The following is a 19793-nucleotide window of genomic DNA, read 5'->3' as shown; positions in this document are numbered from 1 at the left end:
GGCATAAGTGCTTGCTTCTTCTCTAAATGGTTCAGACAAAGTATGAACAACATACAGGAGATTATTTACAGTGAAATTTATAACAGTGGATTGACTTTTTATTTCAACTATTTTGATTGCCATCACACCCAGTTTTGTGTCCAACAAAGGACACAAAATTATTATTTTTATTATTCCACCTCGAAATCAGCATGTTGGGTTTTGAGGCTCAAAAGAATTCCATAAAGTGGATGGCAAGAGGCCAAATACCATGGATCACTGAGGAAGCAGCTATTTGATCATGGTCAAGCCACAGTGAGTGGTGAGTGGGCTCTGGCTTTGGCTGCTTCACCCCTTGTCTGGTTACAACCAAATCACTGCAAGCTACAGACAACAAAATACCCTATTAAACAAGGAAATGATGAATATCAGATTTGCAATTGTGGCTCACTTTGGACACAGGTTGAAAACCTCCAAATATAAAAGCCTGCCATTGAGTTTTAATCAAGAGGGAGCATGGCCACATATCATCAATGTTAAGTCATTTAATATAGGTTTTAGTCATGAGAGAAGTCTAGCATTTTGCAAAGACCTAAAACCAAAACTCACCTGATTTGCAAGAGCTTGGAATTTCACTCTTGGGAAAAATTTCCCCCCAAAAAATGTACAATTTGCAGCACTTCAAAGCCTTGTCTTGTGTGTAGCTGAAAACAAACATGTTTTCATCATTACTGGACTGAGGCAGTGTTGGATGGTGCTAATAGGTCTGCTCTGGACAGTGTTCACCGATCTGTTGTTGTTGAATTAGTGGTGGCTACAGGATGCTTTTCCTCATTTGACCACAGCACAGTGAGGCAAGAATGAAGAGATGCTGCCAAGCCAAAATCAATGGTACACACACACTGAAAATTGCAATAAAAATATAGACTTATGAGACAATAAGAGTTTTTACACTAGTTTACAGCAATTGGGTCCCAGAAAACCTCAGTTTAAGTGCAAATCTCAAAGTAGATTGTGTTAGCTTGTAGTGAAGTTTCATTTTAATCTTAACTTGCCTTTTGTTTTTCCTTGTCAGCCTGTTACCTATTGACAGAAATAAGTAAGTGGGGAGGGCAAGTCTCTACTTAATGCAGACTTCCTCTCTTGTGTGGTTGCATGTTAAATGACATCCTCCCTGGTCACTACTGCTTTTATAACACTTCCCAGCACATATTTTAGAGTTGACAGGGCGAGAAGGTCTTGTAGTTTTCACATTTTACCAGCCACACTTTCTGTTTGTAAAGCCTACAGTGGAAAATATCCAATCTGAAAACAGCTGGGATGGGTGACATAGGAAAACAAACCTCTCATCTGCACAAGCGTGTGAAAGGAATTCCTTCTTGGATATCATCCACCTTTCAAAATGACTTTATTTTGGCAATTTATGGTATTTTGTCACATTTCTTTTTAGGTTTACCTAAACTGTCAAAATATGTCGTGAGAGAAGATCAAGTCATGTGAAGGAAGAGACAAACAGTTCAAGAGGAATAGATCTACGGTGGAAAGCAGCTACACCATAAGCATAATTTTCAGAAAACATCTTCATGTTGGGGGAGACGAGAGTCAAAGTGGAGAAGCTGTCAGGACGCAGGGGGTTTGAGCCCAGAGTGCAGGCAATCAGAAGGCAAAACAGATTCGAAACTAGGGACTTTATTTAAGGAAACACAAGAAACTGGTTGAGCAAACCAACGTAAACCAAACTCTATACAGAAAACAACGAATTTAACTAAAACTAAACAGAACTCTAAACTAATCAACACTAAAGAACAAAACTGGCAACTATGTGGGCTAGAACCAAAACGGCTAGACTCAGTCCATCAAGTCCAACCGGGGGGGGACGCAGACAGGTCCTAAAGCCAGTAGTCTAATGGCGGCGCATGCCGGGCCTGCCGACGTGCAGCGGAGACAGGCAGCTGCAGGAGAGCAGCGGGGACAGGTGGCTGCAGGAGTGCAGCAGAGACAAAGTGGCTGCAGGGGTGCAGCGACGGGGAGCCGAGGCAAGGACAGACGGGGGAAGCTCCTGGAATGAGCCAGGCAGGACTGAGCAGGCGGGGGGGAGTCCAGAGCCAAAGCGAACCTGGGCGAAGCGGCTGGCAGAGAGCCAGCAGAGGCAATGAACCAGCGGTGGCTGGTGGGTCGAGTCAGGCTTTAACTGCCGCTGATGAGTGACTGGACACAGCTGCGCTCTATCCGCAGCTGTGTCCAATCGGCTGGGATTGTCCGCTGGCCGGGGGCGTAAAACCGAGGAGGGAGGGACCATGACAGAAGCTTTTTCCTTTCACTCCTGAGCAGTTTAAAAACTGCCATGCCACTCCAAGAGCATCAGGTTCACTGTTAGGTAATGCCTTTAAATGGACAAAAAAAAGTGTTGTGATGTTATAAAACTGCATTCCTCTCTGTTGTTTTGGCTATTTAGTGGGAGACAGGACATACAAGCCTTTCAACCTCTTGACCACTCATGTTTAACTGCCATCGCTATGTTGGCACAAGGTCAGAGGTGAATGATTGTCATCAATTGCCTGCATCCTCTCTTAAAGAGAAAGTGTGAGAAAAACTGTCGTGAAAGCAGGAAGTGTTCAGAAAAATAATTTAAAAAAGACATTTCCAACAACTATTCTCCTTGACTAACCGCTCTACTTTATCTCTTGCAATGTCAAAGTAGATGCAGGTTATCCTGTGAAGGAAAAAATATATTTGACTGCTGTGTTGACCATTTGCTTCCAGTCTCTTTCTCTGCCACAAGTCATTACTCGCCGTGTCATGAAAGGCTCCTGAGCCTCAAACAGCAACTTAAATGAACTCTGCCTTTCCCATTCCCATGGGGGCCACTTTCCCACACCTATCCTCCATCCAAAACATACAGAAAAAAGCAGTTGGCATGGCATCCAAAAAATCCCTCTGTTGCAGCTACAGAACTCATGTTTCCAGCAGCCTGTTAACGAGTTGTTTTTTTAAAAAAAAGAAACCCTCAAAATTCAACCTCCTTTTGGAGACCCATTTTAAGCCACAACAGAAAGAAATTTCAAGGCAAAAAGTTGTAAATTTAGAGAGGTCATTCAACATACTAATAACCAAAACTACAAATGGAATATATTGCAAGAAAAATGCCTCTGCATCTGAAAATCTGTTCTTACCTGCACACTGGTGCCACTTTTTCTCACGCTTTCTTCTCTCCCACTCTGCCTTGTTTCTACCTCTCCATTTTCCCTGCCTTCAGACCCCCCTCAAGGAGAGAAAGAGGGCAAGAGAGGGGAGTACCAAATAAGACACTTTCCTCCTCCTCCTCCACCCCTCTTGCGCTCAAAACAAGAGAAGTAATCCCAAACGCGTGCCAGGTTGCTACTGAACTCGATTCTGTGTATATGTGTGCGCACATGTGGATGTCTGTACAGCCTCAGGACTGGATCAGGATACACTCTTGATACTGCTGGCTTTCGTTCCTCCTGTCAACTGCCAAGAATTATTTGAAACAGGCTATATAAGGCCAAGAAAGTGGCTTGAGGCTCCTTACAATTCCGATACCCAAAACGAGAGAGCAAAAAGCTGTCTAGGGGCACACAGTATCCCTCTGTATCCCTCCCTTTGCTAACCCGCTCTGTCTGTTCCTCTCTCTTTTCTCCTCCCTCCTTTCCTCACAGTTCTCTCTGTAGCTGTTTACACATGCTTGACAGAGAGACTGAGAGGGAGAATGAGACAAAGAATAACATTCCTGTTCTTGTTTCTGCACTGCAAAAAACATAATAAAAAAATTAGCAGTTTACTTTGATGTCATGACTTTGGTTTTACTTCATCACCTTTGCTAACATACTGAGGTAGCATGTTTCATCGACTATTCATGTGCATGCATGAACAAAAATAAAGTCCCTGTGCTTGTCACTAAAAACACAGAAATATAGTTGGAGTATGTTATGACATTACGTTTTGGGTCTGCTCTCTCATTGAACCTCTTTTGAACAAACTATGGATGCATGACATTGAATTTTTGGCAACATCCAGTGTTTCCCAACTCATTTTGAGTTTTTACACCCTTTTTGCCTATAATATCACGTCCCTCCCTCATGGAATGATATAAATATTATTATTCCTAATCATATCATGATGGCCCACTGGTAGATGCAGACAGAAAATATAATGCTTTTCAAAGGCAAAAAACTACTTCAGCTTGATTTAAAACATGCCATATGTGATATTATGTTACATTTGCAAACAAATCTGTGAACTTCATCCTACTCGGATGTTGTTTTTCTTGACAAAAGCCACAGCAAGGATCTGTTACACAAGTTGCAAAACAAGTATTTAATGTAATCTCTGACCACAGGGATCATGTGAACTAATATATATATATATATATATATATATATATATATATATATATATATATATATATATATATATATATATATATATATACACACACTATATTGCCAAAAGTATTCGCTCACCCATCCAAATAATCAGAATCAGGTGTTCCAATCACTTTCATGGCCACAGTTGTATAAAATAGAGCCCCTAGGCATGCAGACTGCTTTTACAAACATTTGTGAAAGAATGGGTCGTTCTCAGGAGCTCAGTGAATTCCAGCGTGGAACTGTGATAGGATGCCACCTGTGCAACAAATCCAGTCATGACATTTCCTCGCTCCTAAATATTCCACAGTCAACTGTCAGCTGTATTATAAGAAAGTGGAAGTGTGTGGAAGTGGGAATGACAGCAACTCAGCCACGAAGTGGTAGGCCACGTAAACTGATGGAGCGGGGTCAGCGGATGCTGAGGCGCATAGTGCCAAGAGGTCGCCAACTTTCTGCAGTCAATCACTACAGACCTTCAAACTTCATGTGACCTTCAGATTAGCTCAAGAACAGTGTGCAGAGAGCTTCATGGAATGGGTTTCCTTGGCCGAGCAGCTGCATCCAAGCCATACACCAAGTGCAATACAAAGCGCCGGATGCAGTGGTATAAAGCACGCCGCCACTGGACTCTAGAGCAGTGGAGACGCATTCTCTGGAGTGACGAATGGCGCTTCTCCATCTGGCAATCTGATGGATGAGTCTGGGTTTGGCGGTTGCCAGGAGAATGATACTTGTTGGACTGCATTGTGCCAAGTGTAAAGTTTGGTGGAGGGGGGATTATGGTGTGGGGTTGTTTTTCAGGAGCTCGGCTTGGCCCCTTAGTTCCAGTGAAAGGAACTCTGAATGCTTCAGCATACCAAGACATTTTGGACAATTCCATGCTCCCAACTTTGTGGGAACAGTTTGAAGCTGGCCCCTTCCTCTTCCAACATGACTGTGCACCAGTGCACAAAGCAAGGTCTATAAAGACATGGATGACAGAGTCTGGTGTGGATGAACTTGACTGGCCTGCACAGAGTCCTGACCTCAACCCGACAGAACACCTTTGGGATGAATTAGAGCGGAGACTGAGAGCCAGGCCTTCTGGTCCAACATCAGTGTATGACCTCACAAATGCGCTTCTGGAAGAATGGTCAAAAATTCCCATAAACGCACTCCTAAACCTTGTGGACAGCCTTCCCAGAAGAGTTGAAGCTGTTATAGCTGCAAAGGGTGGACCGACGTCATATGGAACCCTATGGATTAGGAATGGGATGTCACTTACGTTCATATGCGAGTCAAGGCAAGTGAGTGAATACTTTTGGCAATATAATGTATGTGTGTGTGTGTGTGTGTGTTAGGACTGCAGCTATCTATTAGTTTCGTAATCGATCTAATTCCGTGCTTCACATGCGCATTACAGCATCATAGTAAGATGGTGCTGATTGAGCGGCAGTCGGTTGCAGCAGCTCTGACCCTTCTCTTTGTTTATAGTGACTTTTTCGCACTTTTATGTTTCCTCTACTGTTTTCTACAGTCATCGCTCCGGCAAACGTCAATTCCTTGGTGTTAAGCTGGTGAGACTGCTGCTGTGTTTTTTTTTATTTTTTATTTTTTTTTTTACTGATTTCTGGACTTAAATACCGCATAGGCAAACACTCTCGGTCGTAGCCCAGCTGTTGTTTACACACGGGAGCAGCTGTTGGCGCTTAGCCAAGCTAGGCTACATCCCGAAGCACGATCGGAGATCCCCGCCTAACTACGGAGGAGAAGGAGGGGATGCAGAGCCGGAGCAAAACGCCGCAAAAGGAGACGACGGTACAAAACATGCCTTCCATCAGTTATCATTGGAAACGTGAGGTCTCTCCTAATAAAGACGGGTGAGCTAGCGGCGCTAACGCGGCTACAGCGGGAGTACCGGGAGTAGGGCTGCCACAAACGACGCGTCGACGAATCGCCTGAGCACGATACGTCATCAAAAGCGGAAGTGAGCGCGCAATGCAACAGAAATCACCGTCCGAGTGGAGCGCGGAACACTCATGGACATCCGCGCTGTATCGTGCATATATAGTATATGCACGATGCGGCGCGGATGTCCGTGCTGTATCGTAAACGCGGATGTCCACGCTGTATTGTGCATATATAATATATGCATATACTATATATGCACGATACAGCGCGGATGTCCATGCGTGTTCCGCGCTCCACTCGGACGGTGATTTCTGTTGCATTGCGCGCTCACTTCCGCTTTTGATGACGTATCGTCCTCAGGCGATTCGTCGACGCGTCGTTTGTGGCAGCCCTAACCAGGAGTGCAGTCTACTTCACTTCACGGAGACCTGGCTGAACGAGCTAACCCCGGACTCACTGGTGCAGCTCAATGGGTTTCATCTGATCAGAGCAGACAGAGACACGAGGGAGAGTGGTAAGAAGAAAGGCGGAGGAGTAGCGATGTTTGTAAACAACAAGTGGTGTAACCCTGGGAACATTTATATGAAGGAGCAGCGGTGTACCAGGGACATTGAGCTGCTAGCTGTTAGCATCCGGCCGTACTACCTGCCGAGGGAGCTTTCACATGTTATTGCAGTAACGGTGTATATCCCTCCCTCGGCCAACGCCAACTCAGCCTGCGAGCTCCTCCACAGTGTGGTTTCACGGTTACAGACAGCGCATTCTCAAGCCTTCTTCCTCATCACAGGGGATTTTAACCATGCTTCCCTGGCTACCACTCTTCCCACCTTCCATTGGTTCGTGGAGTGCCCCACCAGGGACAACAAAACTCTGGATCTGCTCTATACAAACACAGCAGAACATATATAACATAGTTGCTCTCCCCTTCCCCCGCTTGGCTGCTCAGACCACAACCTTGTCCATCTGCTCCCTGGTTACACACCTCTGGTGAAAAAACGATCCCCAACCAAAAAGTGTGTGAAGCAGTGGTCTGAGGAGGCCAGTGAGGCACTCCAAGACTGTTTTAACACCACAGACTGGGAGGTGCTCTGTGGGCCGCATGGACAGGACTGCATCACGGAATACATAAACTTCTACTTCGAAACCACCGTACCCACTAGGAGGGTACGGTGTTTCTCAAACAACAAGCCATGGGTGACTCCTGAGCTGAGAGCCTTGCTGCTGGAGAAAAGGAGGGCCTTTAAGTCTGTTGACAGAGAAGACCTGAGGAGGGTACAGAGGGATCTTAAAAGGAAGATCAGGGAGTGCAAGGCCAGCTACAGGAAGAAAATTGAGGATCAGCTGCAGAACAACAACACAAGAGAGGTCTGGGAGAGGACTCCAGACCATATCAGGGCAGGCCAAGAGCAAAAAGGGGAAGCCTGAAGCTGGGGACAGAGACTGGGCCAACAAGTTAAACCTGTTTTTCAACAGGTTTGATACTGGTCTCATCCCCTCCCCCTCCAGCCTGAGCATTGTCCAGCCGGCCTCCAGCTCCTCCTGCCTGCTCGCCCCCTCTCCCTCACCTCCTTCACCACCACAATCTCCTGGACTCTCCTCTCTCCCCCCATCTCCACCTCCTCCTCTCTTCACACCAACAGTGGATCAGGTGAGAATGCAGCTCAGGAAGACCAGAGCCAGGAAAGCCATGGGTCCTGATGGCATCAGCTCCAGACTCCTCAGGGACTGTGCAGACCAGCTCTGTCCTGTGGTCTGCTACATCTTCGACCTAAGCCTGAGACTGGAAAGAGTTCCTGCCATGTGGAAGACTTCTTGTGTGGTTCTGGTCCCAAAGACCTTGTGCCCCAAGGAGCCCAACCAATACAGACCTGTGGCCTTAACCTCTCACCTGATGAAGGCACTGGAGAGGATCGTCCTGAACCATCTTCGTCCCCTGGTGAGTCCAAACATGGATCTCTTGCAGTTTGTGTACCAGCCTGGGATTGGGACGGATGACGCCATCCTCTACCTGCTGCAGAGATCCCTGTCTCACCTGGAGGACACTAGAAACACCATGAGGATCACGTTCTTCGACTTCTCCAGTGCCTTCAATAGAATCCAACCCTCACTGCTGAGGGTGAAGATGGAGAGAGTGGGGGTCAGTGACCAGCTGGCTGCATGGACCCATGGACTACCTCACAGACAGACCACAGTATGTGAGGCTACAGGACTGTGTGTCTGATGTGGTGGTCTGCAGCACAGGAGCCCCCCAGGGTACAGTTCTCTCACCTTTCCTTTTCACCCTCTATACATTGGACTTCTGCTACTCCACAGACAGTTATCATCTCCAGAAGTTCTCTGATGACACTGCCATCATAGGATGCGTGTCAGAGGGGAATGACTGTGAGTACAGGAAGGTCATCATGGTCTTTGTCTACTGGTGTGAGCAGAACCACCTCCAAATGAATGCCAGCAAGACAAAGGAGATGGTGATCGATTTCCACAGGAAACCCTCAAACACTCCACCGCTGAACATCCAGGGACTTGACATTGAGAGAGTGATGACCTACAAGTACCTGGGTGTTCACCTAAATAACAAACTGGACTGGACAGATAACACTGACTCTCTGTATAAGAAGGGTCAGTGTCGTCTATACCTGCTGAGAAGACTCGCATCATTTGGTGTGAGCAAGCCACTGCTGAGGACCTTTTATGACACTGTGGTGGCATCGGTGGTCTTCTATACAGTGGTGTGCTGGGGAGGGGGATGCTCTGAGCATGATAAGAACAGACTAAATAGACTGATAAAAAGAGCCAGCTCAGTCTGTGGCTGCCCCCTGGACTCCATGGAGGTGGTGGGAGAGAGGAGGGTTCTGGCCAAACTGTCTTCTATCATCAGAAACACCTCTCACTCTCTGCATCAGAGTGTGAACTCCTTAAGAAGCGGATTCAGCAACAGACTGGTACACCCTAGGTGTAAGAAGGAACGTTTCCGCAGGTCGTTTATTCCAGCATCTCTTAGATTGTACAATGCCGCACTATAAACTCCACCGTGTACTGTTTACTGCTGCACTTTTTTCTTCCCCCATTTTAGAAACGTATCCTCCTACTTATGTGCAATAACTGATACCTCATCCTCTTGTATATAATCTTCTACATGATATTTATAAAAAAAAAATCTGTACTATACTGATTACATAATATTTGATGTCCTATATGACAACCTTAAGCTTAATTACGTCCTTGTTGCACTGCCTGCTCTACGTGCCTTTTTAATTGCCCCCTGGGGACAAATAAAATTTCCTGAATCTGAATTTAATTGTATTCCCAAGGTATATAAGAGGCCATTTCATGTCATAAGCAGCACTGCACATGCAAAGGCCTAGAAAGGCTTCCTGCTTACATTCAAACCATAACGCTCCTGGGTCAGGCTCCAGGAGAGCGACCGTCCGGGGCTCACGCAGGCTGATCGGCTGTTGGTTGCACTGGTATATACATCTGAATGTTGTCTGCATAACAGTGTAAAGACAGATTATGTTTAGCTATAAATGACCCAAATGGCAGCATATAAAGGGGGAACAGAGTAGGCCTAAGAATTTAACCATGTGGCATCCAACAAGAGAGAGACACACGAGAGGAGGACAGGTCACCAATCACAACTGAAAAACTCTGATCAGTAAGAGCAGAAGTGAACCACCTAAGATTGGTACCACTGATGCCAACATACTGCCTCAGATGAGACAGGAGGACTGTATGGTCTACCGTGTTGTAAGCCGCTGTGAGGTCCAGGAGCACTAGAGACATAGGACGCTTGGCATCAACGGACAATGCAATTTCATTGTAGACCTTTAACAGAGCAGTCTCAGTACTGTGACGAGATCTGAACTCAGACTGAAATTTTTCAAAAATCCCGTTGTTCTCAAGGAAAGACTGTAACTGTATAAAAACAACTTTTTCTAAAACCTTGGACAAAATAGGAAATGAGAAACAGGTCTAAAGTTTGATGTGTGTTCATAAAAGCAGTGGCAAATGCTCCAGCTGTGAGGAGGTGAAGATATGATAGTTTCAGATAATTCCCTGATAGATAAAGACAGTCTGCAGGAGATAGTAAAGTCCAGAGTATGACCAAGGTGGTGTGTAGGTCCGTTAACTGATTGGATTAAATCAAAGCAATCCACAATTTTTTCAAAGTCAGTAGCAAACCGATTAGGCGGACAGCAAATGTGAATATTAAAATCTCAACAAATCAAAAGCTCATCATATGTAGGAGTGCATTCAAATGAAAATTCTTGGATAAAATCCTTATTATATGCAGCTGGGCGGTACACGACAGCACATAAAATCTCACATGTAAGATCAATCACAAATAACTAGTTCAAAAGATGTGTAGTTATTTGTGGAGAGAAGTCGGAATCTAAACTTATCTTTGAGCAGAGGCAAGACCTCCTCCTCTACCAGATGCTCGAGGAGAGCAGCCAACAGGGAGGAGCTCTGAAAACGCACTGTTGTCACCTGGTTTACTTCACGTTTCCATCAACAACAGAAAATCCTGGAAGTGGGAAGTGAAGAAATCGCTACGAAGCGATCTGACATTAATCAGGGCCAAGCGGATTAAGTAGTGGTCTGACTGCTGAGTGAGACAACTGACCGGACAAAGAGGATCTTGTATGCAGCCCCAACTGAGGATCCTCACTGGTCAGCGGCATGGAAGAGGGTACCCGGCTTCAGGGATGACCGGCTTGAGCCATCGGTAGCAATACCCTGGGGAGAGCCGCGCGTCGAAACTGTCAGACTCCAAGGGGTTCCGGACAGATGAATGGTGAGGATCAGAGGTGTAGCACGAAGCCAGGTAAGCCCTGAGTCTAACTTGAATGCCACTTCTCTTACCACGGCGCCTGCAGCGGCTGCAGCTGGGCAAAACGCCAGGTCAACATCGCAGGTATGGAGGAAAAGAGTCCAGGAAAGGTGGCAGTGTCATTAATTGACCCACAGAAGCACATCATGTGAACATGAAAGTCACATGATCACGTGGAACAGGGCAGATGCAATTGTGTGAAGGGCCAAGGAATCAGGTCATGTACAGGACTACTCTTGAAAACAGTCTTCTTCCATCAGCTGGAAAACTCTTTCTTGCCTCCTATGACTGGATTTTCCAACAAGACCTTTGCCACACGGCAAGGCCAGTTAAAGCCTGGATGGAGAACCAGAACATTGGAACCATGGCTTGGCCTTTGCCAAAATGGAGAAGCACAAGTCCAAGAACAAGGCAAATTTGTTTGAATTTGTGCAACAGGAATGGGCTGCTGTACCAGCAGAACAATGTCAGAAGTTGGTGGAGAGCATGCCAAGATGCATGGATACAGCCATCAAAAACAGTGGTTATGCAATCAAGTACTAACTGCTGTGTGTATCATGTGACTAAAACAGACAGAAAAGAAAACATGGAATTCCTAAAAGCACTGTGTTTGGCAGTACAATGCCATAGCTATTGATGTAAGAACTTAAATGGTTTTGTTTATTATCAAGAAAACCATGTAAAATGGCTAGATATCATCTCTTAAACTCTTACATACACACATACACACACACACACACACACACATATATATATAGTGTCAATATTTGCATACTGTACTGTGTACAATACAGTGCTGTATTTTTTGTCCAACATTATTTTTATTTTATAATGTACAGTCAGGCACTGCAATGGCCCCGTCTGATTCATTTATAGGATGCATTTGTGTTTAAGTTGTCATTTTTGAGGACTGTATCATTTTTTTACACTTCATGTGAAAACACAGTAAGAGAAGAGTGTTTTGTATTTAGTAATGCAGTGCCTAGTTTTGCTTCATGGGTCTTAATTTTGAAAACAAAGTTCAAATTTTGACAATAACGTGCGCTTTTGACACAAGTGTGCAGTGCTTTGTGAATTGTGTTCAAATAAAAAAAATAGTGTGCAGTGTGTTGGGAAATGTGTGCTATTTTCAGGAACAGTGTATTATCAATTGAGAAAAACCTGTAAGTTATTTCATTTAGGTGCAATCCCGTGGGGGAGAAGCTGTCATGGCCTCTCCCTTCTCTGTGCTTCACCCCGGACCAGCTGACGAGCCTAGCAATTGGACACAGCTGCAGAAGGAGCACAACTGTGTCCAATCTCATCAGTGGCAGTTAAAGCCTGGCTCGCCCCACCAGTCGCCTCTGGTTCATTGCCACTGCTGGCTCCCCGCCAGCCACTCCGCCCAGGTCCGCTTCAGCTCCGGACTTCCTGCGCCTGCTCTGTCCTGTCCGGCTGCTGGCTGGAGCCCTGGAACTCTCCAGCGTGAGCCCGGTATGATTCCAGAGCTTCCCCCCTCTGTCCCCGTCTCGGCTCCCCGCCGCCTTTTCTCCGCTGCACATTTGCAGCCCTGCACTCTCCGCTGCACGTCGGCAACCCCAGCGCGTGCCGCCTCTGACTGTCGGTTTCTGAACCGGTCTGGCCCCCCCCGTTTGGACTTTGGTTGAAAGTCAGGCCGTGGTGTTTTGTTTTAGTTCTTAGCCCATGTCGTGGCCAGTTATGTTGTTTATTCTTAGTTAGTTTTGAGTTCTGTTTGGGTTTTGTTAAATTCGTTGATTTTTGTATGGAGTTTGGTTTGTTTTAGTTCACTCTGCCAGTGTCTTGTTTCTTTTGAATAAGTCCTTGTTTGAGAATGCCTGTCTGCCTCCTGTGTGCCTGCACTCTGGGTTCGGTTATTAGACCTTCCGTACCATTTGTGTGATAACGCTATCTCCCAACTACCGTGCTATACCTGTAAGGGTGTTGCTATGGAGATTGGAGATGGAGCTTTGTGCCAGGGAAACAGACTACCTTCTTTGAGGGAGTGCAAAGGAATGAGGAGGCTTGGCTCAGGTGAATTAGTGTGTGCCTCGTGATTTTTTTTCTCACTTCCAATCTCTCCCCCTCTCTCTCATTCTACCTTTTTCACTTTCATGCTTGGATGGTTACTCTCTTTTCCTTGCCAACATTCTTGAACGCTCCTCATCCCTTCTTCGATGTACACCTTACTGTGTTTTTTGCTATTTTGCTCCACTTTCTCCCTTATGAAAGATAAAACAAATAAAAAGGAGAACCTTAGAAGGAAAAATGCTGGTACAACAGCACTGAAGAGGAGTCCTAGAAGCCTGTTCAACACTAAATTTTAAGAAGTGAATTTGAGATCACTCGATTATTAAATACAATGCTCATTTTTTGTAATTATAAGTAATAAAAAGGTCGTTTGAGGAAATATGGCAAGTATAACATGTATGTGAATGACATCTGAGCCAGCAAAGGAACAAGATTCAATGTAAACAATCTTGTGCTGTCAACCTGGGACACCACTGTGGTTCAGGGGTGAGATGCCAGTCATAAACAGCAACTTGCCAAGTTTGAATCTGATCAGGCAACTTAGTTCTAACTTGCTGTGAAAATTGTGAGATTCCTTTTCAATTGGCCAGTTTCAGATTTCAAATGTCCATGGAGACTCGCAAGTTACTTTGCACATAAAAATACCTACAATGTCCATATTAGGATGTTAGATGGTTGGTGGTAACATTAACATAATACTGGACTTTCACCAAAAAGACTGGAGTTTGATTCCCATGTGGGACAATTCTCTCTTTTTTTTTTTTTTTTTTTTTTTTTTTTTTTTTTTTTTTTGCATAACCTCTGTACTGTGTAGCTTTTTCAGTCACTGTTTATAGTTATTTTCAGTCACTACAAAATTAAGCTCAGCCAACAAAACTTCTTGGTTAGGTTTAGGAAAGCATCATGGTGTGGGTCAAAATACACCTATGCCAACTGCAATCCTAAATTTTAGGATTTTTTAGAGATCCCAAAAAATGTAAGCATCTCACAGTTCTTCATGGTTACTCCATTTCAAATGATCACAGATCTTATGCTCACCCTCTGATGTGCCTTAACTTAAAAAAAATAAATAAAAATTTAAAAATCATCTAATCTAATCATCTAATCTCTGATTTGGATGACTTGAAATATGAAAAAAATGAAACTGTCATTAAAAATCCAATCTCTGAGCACACATTAACAAAAAATTATAATGCCAGTGATATTTTCTGAACCATGTGGCGGTTGCATGTAACAATAATACAAAGCAAAACACAGAATACATAGAACACTTGGTCACAAAAATGGAAAAAAAAATCTATTATTCTTGAACTTTCATAACTGATTGAGCAGGTATGAAAACTTTTTCCACCAAAACAAAGCCTCAAACAAAATTTTTGTATTGTGCACCAACATAAGTATGGCTGGCACATTTTACTTAGTTGAAGTGATTTTGTGGCTCTATGCCAAGAAAGTCAAAGTTGGTTATTTTTCTCAAAAGAAAACATTCTAGTCTAACTCTAGAGACACACATGCTAAGCTACATAAATACTTCGAGTTGTATTTTATGGAGCATGTCATTTTTCAGAGGTCTGATTCAAGGCCTCTCCCAGTTGTAACACATCCCCACACATGCTAGGATGTGGACTGGGATGCCAGTACAACGTACCTTGACCTCAAAACCCCTGCCCTTGAAATTCTGCACTAGTACTAGCCTCGGCATAGCTCAGGTCAGGCTCAGCTGAGTTAAGAATGTGCATGAATACGCATACTTAACAAGCTGCTTTTGAGAGAGTTTGAGTTTAAAAAAGTAGTATTCTGCGTCAGATAATACATCCTCAGAGTTTTCTGATATGAAGTCTGACACGGCACTCTTTCTCTCTCTAAAATGCTTCGTCGCTTCCACATCAGTGCTGTGGCTGACTGACTGCGATTTTGGGCTCGCTAGAAATGAAATGGGGAGTGTTTGAGTCTCATCATAATAATGAAATTCCTTGGATTTTCTTTTGCATGACAATGAACTATTAGATCTTCTGGAAATAGAAATGCAGCATGTGACTGGATTGCCACATCTGCTTCCAAACGTCAACAGCTTTAAGACAAGAATGCCCTCTCAAAACTTGAGGCTGCAGATTTCTTGATTTCTTTTTCTAGTGAGTTGATAAAAAATAGGTCTAATAAACAAGTGTGATGCCTTTCACACTGCATGATACACAACAGAATGCAAACATTACTCTAAGCTGCACATGAGAGGCTGAGGAAGTGCTTTCTTAACTGACTGTTAGGTATAAATATATTAACTGGAAGGAATATGCCCCTTGGGTTTCCAAATTGTCTCATACCCACTTTTATATTATTCCTGGACTGCCATCATGGCTCACTTCCCATTCATCCTGTTTCTCCCCTGCTGCTGCTCTGAAATCTGTGAACAATTACAACTCCAGGAAGCAGGACAGCCTGATTATGAGAGCACTTTGTCCGGCTCTAGCTGATAGCAGCGATAAGCAAACAAGTTGCGTGATTGTACGATGTACTTTTGAACAAAAAAACCTGCTAATGTTCATTGTGGCTGAATGGTAGCACTTTGAGAAGGGAACTTGGCGTAAACATCAGCATTTCCAAAGATGATTCAGGCATTTACCTCTGGTCTATACTGTTATCTTCCCCCCCAAACCACAATATTCTTGCTTTTAGTCCTGCCAATCGAAGCTTGAAACAAAGTCAATTTCAAGTAGGCTGCACACAAAAATAAGTGAATTTTTTCCTACACTGACAAATGTTCAAACTGGAGAACCAAATTTTCTCCTGAATTATTACAGGGAATAAATTTGAGGTGAGAATTAGGCTCTTCTAGAAATTGTTTACAACCTACATAATTAATTTTTTAAGCATCTTGTGACTTTTGGGGAAGCAGCATGTGACATGTTGACTGCTTTGCAAACCTAACTAGGATTAATTCCTTTTTTGAACATATTTTAGATGCCTTAATCTCAAAGTGAAACCTAAATTCTCAAGGGTAAAATAGAAATACCTGCATTAGAGAATCCTCAACCTAACTTGCATCTATCCAGTATTAGTACAATCAAGGTTGTGCAAACAAATTTGTCTTGTGGTTTAGGAAGTATTGCAACAGCAACATGCATTCAGTAAAAAGCACAAACATGTACACTGCATTACATAAAAGGAAGCCAGGTCAAGACAACAGTCCTCTCCAGGAATGTTGTTTACAAGAGAAATATTCAAACTTCTTGTATGCTTGCTTGTCTTGTCCAGTCCCTTACCATCTTACTCTCTGCCCCTACTTTTCCCTGCCAAACCTCGCCTTTGTCTTCCAACCCACCAGCCCATTGAACAGTACAAACCACTGCAACGGCATTCCAGGAGGCTCCTCCAAGACATGGGAGGGATAAATCATCAGGAATAATGAGGGCTTGTTTCCATGCAGAGTGAGAGAGAACAGAGCGTTTACAGACTTTATGCTATCCAGTTAACCAGAGAAGACAAAAACACATGCACAACATGTAGACTAATGAGATGCTCTTGGCTGGATCTGTTTGCATGATTCTGTTGCATCAGTGCCAAACTGAACCCTGAACTCAGGCAGTGGGAGTATGTTGATGTACATGTGACCCTAAAAGATTAACCCAATTGGGATGAAACTGCGAGAAACATCCAAGAAAATTGGTAAGGTGCCATGGTCTGGTACACACATGTATACATAAGTCTGCAAAAAACTGTCTCAGGCACATTGCTGGACACAAACTGCCCAATGCATCTCCTAAATCTCCTAAAATTATTTTCCTACACAACTAAACTGTCAGTTATATTTTATAAGAAATGTGTTTTCTTTTGGTAAAATATCATTATCAAGTAGTTTTTTCCAGTCTCCAGGTTGGGTGGTTAGAAGGGTGAAAGCAGATGTCTGATATGTTTTCACTTTTGCTTTGTTTTCAGGTGCTGTTTGGTTAGAGTTAGGCATCAAGGCTCCTATAGGATTTGGAAAATATCAAGCCATGGGTTAAAAAATGATCCTTTTTCAACAAATGTTTGAAGCTTCTCTTTTCTGGGTTATTAGGGTGACGAGTAATGCCCCATCTAGCATATGAGCAGAGGTGGGTAGAGTATCCAAAAATTGTACTCAAGTAAGAGTAACGTTACTTCAAAATAATATCACTCAAGTAGAAGTAAAAAGTAGTCATCCAAAAAATTACTCAAGTAAGAGTAAAAAAGAGAGACTACTCAAGTACTGAGTAGCTGTTTGATTGTAATGTCCGATTTATTTTTTAGAAATCGTGATCAGACAGACAAAAATGTAAAATAATGTGCAAATTCTGGTATTTCCAAATAATAAAATAAAAAATAGCAAAAATAAATAACATCTTTACAAAATGACAAGTTAATGCACAAGAAACACTAATTTCCAAATCTCTTTTTTTCACAACATAAAGCTTTTGAAACAAATACCTGAAGTATGTTTTTATGTTTGAACAGTGCAAACTACTTCCAGTGACAAAATATACTGTATACTGTATTTCACTTCCCTCCAAATAGCACAGGCTCAGCAGGTAGAAAATAACAATACAGCTAGGGTTGGTGTCAGGCCTGCCTCTGCAGGCTCTGGCTAGGGCCCCTCCTTCCCTTTGTGTTTGTTTCCTTTTTACGAACGTGTGACGTGCAGACGGCGGCGGCAGGTGTGAGCGATCTCCATCAGGGTAATCAGCAGAAGTGGGAGCAGATGTTGCAGAGCCTATCAGTTCACTTCTCCTTCACAATATAACCAGACTCTACTCTTCTGTCGACACTGGATCGTAAAAGCATCTAGTTAGTGCTGATTCAGTAATTCTTACCTTTGTGATTTTTGAGAACTCCAGTAATGTGTTTCTGTTCTCCTCTCAGCCTGGACTGCCTTCCGTTTGTGTTCATCTCTCTCCCGGATTCGGCCTCACCAGACTCACCAACCAACCGGCCCCTCTCCCCTTCTGGACACAGTCACCTGGTTCATCTCCTACCTTTTCCTCCGCCATCCTCCGACCTGCTCCAGCTTCAGCCCTCACCTGCCGTCTCTGCAGACACACGTCCATGCCACCTTCGAGTCTCTGTCACCCCGTTTCCTAGCGGCCAGCTGGGAACCAGTCCGAGCAGGCTCGGTTTGAGTTTTCTTGTTTATAGTTCTGATAGAGTAATAATTATTGTAGTCTTTTGTTGTGGAGTTCTTGCTTGTAGTTGTAGTCATTGTAGCCGTTGTTTACGGAGTTTCTAGCTTGTTTAAAATATCTATTGTCGTATTTGAGAATCAGGTTTGTTGTGTGAGCTTTAAAGCTCTTTTGCTTCATAGTTGTTTTTTGTACTTCTTCGATCTTAGTGTAGCTCCTCTGAGTCTTGAGTTATTCTTGTTTCTCAGTTTTGTTCTCCTGCCCAGGTATTACCTGCTGTGGGTCAGCTATAGCTTAATTCTAGTCTTGTTTAATCTGCCAGCCACTAGAGGCATTGCAGAGTTTTAGTTGTAGTTGTTGTCTTGTCATTCTGGTTATGTCCGGTTTTGAGTTCAATCGGGATTTGTAGTTCTATAAGCTTTTCTTGTTGGAAATGATTTATTGCCGCAACTGCCTGACTTCCTCTCTTTCCTGCATCTGAGCCTCAGAGAAAAGCCTAACAGCTGGAACCGAATATTCGGGGGTTGTGCCCCTGCCCCCTGCTGTATCACGCGGACCTACCAAGCCTGATGTCATGCTTCACTTCGCCCATGTGAGTAGCGGTCTTCGACTTTTGTGTTCTAACAAAAGCCGAAGACGGAGATATCCATGCTAATCCTATGCTAATGTTGTCAGACTCCGAAGCAAGATCAAACTTCTCGAAAATGTTTCTTTCATTCCTTGTCTGCTACGTGTGTAGAATTTGTGCCGCTCTGCCGCCACAGTTTGTACGTTGTAATGTGACCGCAAGGCGACATCTGGTGAAACAGAGTCATGTGATTATCGTTGAATTGTCAGACTGGTGAAACACAGTCATGTGGTAGATCCACTGGGACGTCTCTCCAGCAAAATAAAGCATATCTAACGAGGTAAATAAAAAAGTAACGAGTCGAGTGTAGCCCAGTGTAACGGAGTAAGAGTAGCGTTTCTTCTTCAGATCTACTCAAGTAAAAAGTATGTCAGAGTAAAACTACTCTTAGAGGTATATTTTTTTTCGAAAAGTTACTTTAGTAAATGTAACGGAGTAAATGTATCTCGTTACTACCCACCTCTGCATATGAGTAGTTGACTAAACAGGAGCACCAATGAGAAAGCAATACAATAAAAGGCATAGATGTTGATTAAATACATATTTTTAATATGTCATAAACAAATGTAATGTGATTTTCCTAAAATAGACATGAAAAGACATAAGACTCTTTGAGTGTCTAAATCTTATGTCTTCTTTGTTTCTGAAAAACTCCTACAAAAGAAGTGACAAAAAAATGTCAGATCATCCAGTCATAAGTAGCTTAATTTTTAATTTATTTTTGCAGAAAGCCAAAAAAGGACTTATTTAAGTATCTTACTCTGTAGTTACCCGCAGCTTCACGGAGCTTTTTTTTTTTTTTTTTTTTTTTTTTTTAAAATTAATTAATTTTTTAAAAACCTTTTTCAGGACATTGTTTAGAATTTTTACATCCTATTCTCTAATAATATTTTCAACCTCAATGATCAGCTATT

General features: G+C 43.4%; 1 protein-coding gene and 1 long non-coding RNA gene across 11 annotated transcripts in view; one reads left to right on the top strand and one right to left on the bottom strand.

Moving 5' to 3' along the window:
* Positions 1 to 19793, bottom strand: part of tns1a (tensin 1a) — a 183568-nt gene that overhangs the window by 112598 nt on the left and 51177 nt on the right. Inside the window, exon 1 of one of the 10 annotated variants that reach the window (XM_055008592.1) lies at positions 3153 to 3515. The exons of the other annotated variants lie outside the window; for them this stretch is intronic. The gene's annotated coding sequence lies outside the window, so the exon portion shown is untranslated. Of the gene's footprint in view, positions 1 to 3152; positions 3516 to 19793 lie in introns of those variants that run through there. 10 annotated transcript variants of the gene reach the window in all.
* LOC129348325 (uncharacterized) overlaps positions 17796 to 19793 on the top strand; it is a 33198-nt gene continuing 31200 nt past the window's right edge. Inside the window, exons 1-2 of the long non-coding RNA XR_008600849.1 lie at positions 17796 to 17919; positions 17995 to 18843. This is a non-coding gene — a long non-coding RNA (uncharacterized LOC129348325). The remainder of the gene's footprint in view (positions 17920 to 17994; positions 18844 to 19793) is intronic.

The sequence above is a fragment of the Amphiprion ocellaris genome, chromosome 24, assembly GCF_022539595.1.
Source record: "Amphiprion ocellaris isolate individual 3 ecotype Okinawa chromosome 24, ASM2253959v1, whole genome shotgun sequence".
NCBI lineage: Eukaryota > Metazoa > Chordata > Actinopteri > Pomacentridae > Amphiprion > Amphiprion ocellaris.
The sequence above is the reverse complement of the archived record's forward strand: the minus strand, read 5'-3'. Positions and strand labels throughout refer to the sequence as shown.